At 47.2% G+C, this 7,683-nt stretch overlaps 1 pseudogene; it reads left to right on the top strand.

The window, feature by feature from the left end:
• Window positions 1-3,176: 3,176 nt before the first annotated feature.
• LOC139060939 (uncharacterized) lies at window positions 3,177-7,343 on the top strand (annotated as a pseudogene).
• The last annotated feature ends 340 nt before the right edge of the window (window positions 7,344-7,683 follow it).

The following is a 7,683-nucleotide window of genomic DNA, read 5'->3' as shown; positions in this document are numbered from 1 at the left end:
TATCAGTCGGGTACATATGCCGGTCTAGCTAAGCTATCTCTCACGTAGACCGGCACATGTACCCGCCCATCATCGTGATCATCGTGATTGGTTGTCACGATGACCACCGATAAAGACAATAAATATGTTTGTACCTCTGTTCAAAGTTGTGTGTTATCTCTGTGTCCTGCGCTAAACAGCTTCGCTGGTCATGCACTTTCACAGAGTGGAAAGGCACATGCATTTTCTCTACATATTTGCGAGTAAAGGACGAGTATTCCCTGTTTGCTATTCCGAGGTTTTCTGTCCGCATGCATAAGGTGTGTGTGTGTGTGCGTGTGCGTCTGCGTGTTTGTGTGTGTGTTTTACGAGTGGTTGGTCGGTGGCCCGCGCCATAATTCCCGGCTTTCTCAATGACAACTTAGCACTGCAGTTCTCAATTTCCAGTTACACTCTAAAACTGGTACAGCGCAGTATAGAAAGGAAGAAACAAGCCGAGCTCGCCAGATAAAGAAACAGAGCCCTGCCAACTGGTTTATTGGCAAGTTGCACGAAGTACGTATATAGCTACAAGAAAGCACCAGGACATGTCGTCCCAATTCTTCACAAAGCATAGAAGGCTACACCATCGTGAGTAACAGAACGTGCAATTCTATTATGCAAGGTTAAACTGATCAAGAAATGTTACTTACTGTGGAGATAGGCACAAAGATGGCGCGTTAACGCACGTGTTGCCATCCCTTGCTACGAGATCAGCTTCAATGATCTCCGGCATAAGTTGTGAAAGGAACACAGCGCTCTGTTCATTTGCCTGGCCGGCTGGGTTTGTTTCTTCCTTTCTATGCTCCGCTGTACCAGCTTTAGGATGCAATACGAACTCGCCCAATCCTCAGCCCCAGTGGGTTACACTCGTTCGCAGGGATATAAATTAGCTGTCTCGTGGAATAGCTCGTGCGTGTACTGTTCTTTATGGGACGCGTACAAGATGCGCCATCTGCTCTATTCATCAGGGCAAACTTGCAGTTTCAGGCAAACGAAGCCACCGTTAAATATGACGATTTCGAAACTGCTTGCCGAAGTAAAGGATCGGTTGCCGGGCTTAATGTGCGGGTGCTCGCCACTTTCAAGTGTGTTGCAGCGTGCACTTTGTTCTTTCATTTGTCTTATTGTGTAACTTCAATAAGCTGGAACTGTGTTTCTAAGGACATACAACGTTTAGTTTTGTTGGCTAGCAGTTTCGTACATCGTAAATGCGTCCGACGGTAACTAACAACGCTTAATACAACCAAATATACCACTCGTTTTCTGGCTTGATGTCTGCCTGATTAAATAACCATTTCGTTAGCTATACTGCTCACTATGTGGCTGGCTCCCTGGCTGGCTTCCTGGCCATGCTATACGTAGCATGGTGGCATGTTCTGGCTGACGCCCTCAGACAGTAAAACGTCAGTCGCTCCGTTCGAATGCAAGAGAGACGTCTGTTTCTATTCCAATAAAATTACTATTGATGCAAGCTTCACACGAGTCTGGAAAGTGTAGACATAACATTTCAGCGAACGGTCACATCGAAAATCATTTGACCCCGTCAGCTTAACGAACATAGGTGTTCGGGCACTGTCACTGGTAAGGGATCGCAAAATTATTCGGTGTATACTTACTTTACATTTCTTTTAGTCTGTAAGGCGTCATGAGTGTAACAGACATATTTGTAGGGTTCTTGGGTGTGCGTCTATGTTTCAAAAACCGGAATATATTCTGTGGCATTGCTGCACCCAGGAGCATGCAGCACTACAAGTATGTTATTTCTATCACTTTTTGCGCAATTCATAGCCTATTTTTTTTTCATCCTTTGTTAACCCTCAAGATGCTATCCCACGCAGCTATTGGGTTCGAGTAACCTGGAATTCGCTCGCGTCCGATTGCTGTCTTCAGTGACACTTATAAATGACTTGGGGACGCAACTGTCAGAGGACACTTATACTAAAGGGAATTTACCGTCGCATTCAAGAAACGGTGCAAATAGTCCTGTCATTGCATAGGGGGTAGGCGCGTTAAGCGTCAAGGGTTACATTACGTACACGCTTACTTGTAATTTCACTTGCACCGTAACACGCCCGCATCATCTTGCTTATTGAGCATGTGGAAAGAAGGCTTGGGTATAGGTGTAGTGGTATGTCTAGCCGGGACGATGGTTCAGTTCCGCCAAGGAAAAGAAGTCATCCTAATTAATGTCAGTGTGTTGCTTCAACACAAGCCATACCGCACCCATGCACCTGGCATCAACGTATGGCCCCGACATAACGTAACGCAGCAGCTGTTAACATTACGTGACGTCAGTATGTTAAGCAGTCATACAAGCTTTCATTTACATTAGGTTAGCTTCTCGCCCACCTATTGCCACAGTTCGTATTATCAACATCAATTTCGTATGTAAATGCAGAATGTTGTACATATCTCGCCAGGCTTTCTCACACCGCTTTGAGGGGATTATATACTATAGATATTAGAAATAATGGAAGCCGGGTGATAATAATAACACGGTGCTGACAAACGTTGATGGTATATCGTCGGTCACATCTCGTGCGAAATCGAGGTTCGATGCCTGCGGCGCCACCTGGCTGTGCTCTCGATCGCGCATGCGTTTTGAGACGCCTGGCAGCTGTCAGGGCACTGTTCCCTCTGCACACACGGAGGGTCCTTGCGTGCTGCGTCGCGAGAGTACATCGAAACCACGTGCCGTAGGGACATCGTCTGACCGCTTGAAGTGCTTCACTAAACCTTGCTATTGCGGTCAAGGATTTCCCGTCGGGTTAAAATTCTAAATATTGTTTTTTCTACCATAAAGACATCTGCATTGTTTGTTCAAATATGCAATTCATATTCTTGCTTTTGCCTCTCTCTGATACCACTTTACATGTACAATCTTTCTTCACGACGTGCAATATGTTCGCTGACAATAACGAGTCAGTCATTTTCGCGTTGTCTCAGTTCCTTCGCTATATAGAATAGCGATATGGCGGAAAGTGATAACAGAGAAAGAAGCACAATCTACATGCCCCTCTGCGGCGATATCCGTGGTAGAGATATGAAACGACTCAACGCTCTTAAATTCTTTCAGTTCTCAAACTGCTGAGCGGCGCCTGGCCCCTTTCCGTTGCGCGCCGCGAGAGGGCATGCACGACGGAGTTAGCCCGGCAAGGCGCAGCGTAGCAGCACGTTTTGCGCAGGTGGCCGCTGTGTGTAGTCGTCGTTTGCTCACGTTTGCGCTCGCACTCGCGGTATTTAATGTTTTGTGCATCGCGCTGCCACTCGTATGCACTATGCCACGCTGCTTCGTTCCAGGCTGTAAGAGCGGCTACGACTCCACGCGATCCGTGGACAAGAGACATTTTTTCAAGGCACCTCGCAGTGCTGAGCGCCTTCAACAGTGGGAGCGCGCTATACCACGGCTGGACAAAAAGCTTTCAAGCTCGTGTTCTGTCTGCGACCTCCACTTCATCAATGATGACGTTTCCAAGGTCTTCGAACACAACATTTGTGGTGATATTGTGGTCATACCACGCGACAAATGGACGCTGAAAGATGACGCCGTGCCTCGCCTGTTTCCGAACTGCCCAAGTTACCCCTCGAAACCCACACGGAAGTGCAGAGCACCAGCTCCCAGACGATCACCAGCACAACAAAAGCGGCATAAGAAACAAGGTGAGTATGTGGATGCTGCTGTCAGAGCTGCCGACGACGAAGCGAGCTTGCCTACCGATGACAGCATGCCGGCGGAGAATGTCTTTCATATGCTCAGTCGCATGGCGAAAGAGGGACGAAAAAAATTATCCGACGATTACGATACTCCCTAATGCGAAATTTGAGCGCAGCTCTATACGTGTTTCCATTTCGCGATATTTTGAAGCAAAGAATTTGAGAGAGACATGTAGCAGAGTCGGTAATGGTCGAAAATCTGATCTGCGGATCAAGCGAGCCGGCGTTTATACATGACTCGTCAAAGGTTCCAGTGTGATCGCTGGTGCCGCATGGCTTCCAGAAAGTACTATACAATTCGCATAGCGCATACAATCAGATTAAGAAACAATCTCACACAATAACAACCAAAACAAGCGCGAACGAGACCGACCCAACAGAACCAAACAGGCGCGGGCGAGAGCTGTGGCGCGAGCAGACGATAGTACGAAACGAGCGGTTCGGCTGAGACCAGACACGAGTGCGCATCGAGCCGTAAGGAGGGTCCGCATGACACCAGCATCGCGCGCGCACGTCACTGAAGGGGCCGCTCTCATTGGTCTCCGCCATTCGCGGCTCGCGTCCTTCGTCTCCCACTCCAGCGAAGGGGGGCGGAGCTGGTTACGAGGCCTACAACGCCGACGACGACGCGAAACCCAGGAACGGACGCCAAAGAGCTGCGCTCTAAAATTCGAGGTTGGTCCCTTGACGTTGTTAAGGCAACGGTCGTTTTGTACAAGCTCGGGATAAGAAAGAATATCCCGCATGTAGAAATGTCTGTGGTGTTGTCAGACAGCCTTAATTTAATTGTCAGCGCAGATGGTCGAGTTGTGCCACGCAGTGTGTATGCCGGGAAGCAGACCACTGAGCTCAAGTGTATGGAAGACATCACATGCCTCATGCTATATGTGGAACAGCTGAAGCTGTGTAAGGGCTGTCCTGCAAAGAAGTACCCAAAAATCTCTTCGTCAGTGGTGGCAACAAAGCATGGTGAAACGTGGAGGCGCAACACATGCACGGTATTGAGTGTCAATGCTACATGTGCTCAGTGCCGGACTCTCGAGAAGCTTTTCTTGCCACGGACGAAACAGCAAAAAGATACAAAGAAAAAGCAGGCTGCTCGCTCGAAGTTACTGCGTCGCAAAGCAATTCGTGCAACCTCAAGGCGAGAAAAACTGAAGGAAGAAGTCCTTCTGATGAAGAGGAAGCTTAGTGCAATTACGGAAGAGACAATTGACTGCTCTCTTCATATTCTTCCGGCCAGGCAGCAACTAGCTTTCAAAACAGCTTTCATGGCTGCAAAAGCCAAGTCAAAAAATGGGAGGCGATATGATGATGAATGGCTTATGACATGTTTGTTACTGCAAATCTCAAGCCCGAAGGCCTACACTTTACTTGGTGATATGCAGCTGCTACCACTGCCATCAAAGGCTCGCCTTCGCCAAATAATAGCAGGAATACCATGCAAGTATGGATTCAACCAAGTTTCATTGAACAGTGTCAGAAGCCATTTCAGCAACAAAAGTCACTTGACACGGCTAGGAGTATTGCTCCTTGACGAGATAAAGTTGAAGCGAGGTGTCTCCTTCGATAAGGCCTCATGCAGAATGGATGGCTTTACAGACTATGGTGAAGTCATGGCACCAAATGCAAACCACCTTGCTGATCATGCATTGGTACTGATGTTTGTGCCACTGTTCGAAGACTGGGTGCAGCCAATAGCAAGCTTTGCTACAAAAGGAGCGGCTCCTGGGAAAGTTCTTGCTGAACTGGTAATGAGCAGCATCCTGGAACTGCACAAAAACAATGCGTCAGTGCTGGCTCTGATCAGTGATGGGGCTGGCAACAACAGATCTATGTGGGACCAGCTTGGAGTGTCAGGAAAAATGGATGTGACATGCCACTTCATTGAGCATCCCTGGGAACCGTCACAAAATATTTACTTTATTTGTGATGTTCCACATATTGTGAAGTGCATACGAAACCACCTGAGGAAGCACACATACGGAATGGTAAGGGAAAAAAATGTCCTTATTTTCCGAACAGTTTAACAATTTCTTTTTATTATTTCCAGGCTGGCGACCTTCGCATCAACTTTCAGCATTATGTGACCCTATACGAAACAGAAAAAAAGAAGCATGTACGTGTTGTGCCAAAACTCACTGAAGCACATGTTTCCCCTGACAACCTGCGCAAAATGAGCGTCAGGCTGGCGACACAGGTATAACTTGTTGCTGTCCAAGCATGTTGCCTTTCTGTTCGTAAACTAAAAAAATGCGATCTCTCTCTCTCTCTCTTTTGCACAGCTCTTTAGCCGTGGAACGTCAATTGGATTGCGTGTGTACAGGGAAGCAAATGTCCCCGCCTTGAAAGACTCTGAAGGGACTGAGACATTCACAAGAATGCTGAACGATGTTTTCGATGCACTCAACGTCAAGCTTCCATGCAGGGGAATCAGGCGTCACTCCAAAGAGATACAGGCAAGTGGCCAAATCTCTTCCTGGAGCCTAAGCTTGATCTTACATATGCCGTCGTTTTGCTTGTTATTATCATGAACTGTTGAAACGTTTTCTTTCCAGATCATGAAGCGGTTTCTAGAAGTCTTAAATGTGACTGAACGAAATGCAGTTGAGAAAGGTACAAAGCTATTCGCGTCGCAACTAACGACGGAGTCCCTACGCGTCACATTGTTGTCTACGCTGGATATTATCAATTATCTGTTCAACAAGGGAGCGCTTTATGTGCTCACTGCCAAGCTCAACCAAGACCCCTTGGAGGTACCTACCACAATGACCTTGTTTCCCTTGTAATATATAATTTATGGATGTTTTACATATCCACTTTAATGCGTATATTTTTTCTTTCAGCGGCATTTTGGTCTTGCACGATCATTTGGAGGAGATGAGTCGCACCCAACCGTCATGAATTTCTCGCAGATATTTCGTCTGCTGAGCCTCTACACACCCATCAAAACAGCACTGCGTGGAAGTGTACAAGGCGAACCAAATGCTGTACTTGTCAGCGTGGAAGAGGCATTGAACACTGCTCGAGCGGTCCATCGCTTGAACAGAGCTAGCTTGCGAAATGAGATTGAGGCTAGGCTGCTAGCAATTACTTCTGGTCCTTCAAGCTCTCTTGAGCGAATGGACACCGAGCACAGCTATTTCAGAGGCGGTGTAGACGATGCTGTGACATACTACTTATGTGGCTATGTCATACACAAAATGAGCAAGCACACAGAGTGTGAATTGTGCCTGCAGGACATCAGCTCAACTGTTCCACTCGTTGGTTCCGATGCATACTTGACAACATATCGGAGCTTTAAGGAAGGGAGCCTCAAGCATCCAACAATGAAGATGCTACAGTTCGTAAGAATTGCAAATGACTCCCTATCATTTTCCCTTGATCAGGCAGGTCTCTGCGGTGACCTATTTTGGAAAGTCCTGGATGAGCTAGATAAGTGCAGTCTTGCTCGGCTGGGTTGCGATGAGCACATGTGCGCGTTCACGTGCCAGATACTGAACTTTTTCATTGCCACGCGAATGCATTTCTATGCGAGAGATGCGAACCGCCGCCTAGAAACACGAGAGAAAGTAGCCATCGCAAACAAAAAAGCTCGTCTTTTGTAAAGCCACGCGGTAAATTCATAAGCCGTATGCGGCTCCTGTAATGAAAGCTTTTGAACTCGTTGAGAGAAACAAAGATCTTGTCTTATTTCTTTCTCTTTTAGTTGCTAGTAACTAGCCACGGCCGCTGGATAAAAAGCGGCCGTGCTCTAGCAGACGCAAACGACGGCCGCAGTGAAGGGTGGTCCGTCATAGCTTTGGGCGCAAGTGCTTTCCTTGTTCAGTTGGCTAAGTCGTGGCATTTTTTAAACTTCGGAATGGGTACGAAATAAGCTGCAAGTAGATTAATGACGCGCTGTGCATATTTGGCGATTTCAACAAAAATAATGCCACTCGCTAAGCA

The sequence above is a fragment of the Dermacentor albipictus genome, chromosome 6 (genome assembly GCF_038994185.2).
Source record: "Dermacentor albipictus isolate Rhodes 1998 colony chromosome 6, USDA_Dalb.pri_finalv2, whole genome shotgun sequence".
NCBI classification, from domain to species: Eukaryota; Metazoa; Arthropoda; class Arachnida; order Ixodida; family Ixodidae; genus Dermacentor; species Dermacentor albipictus.
This window is presented reverse-complemented; position numbering and strand designations above follow the sequence as displayed.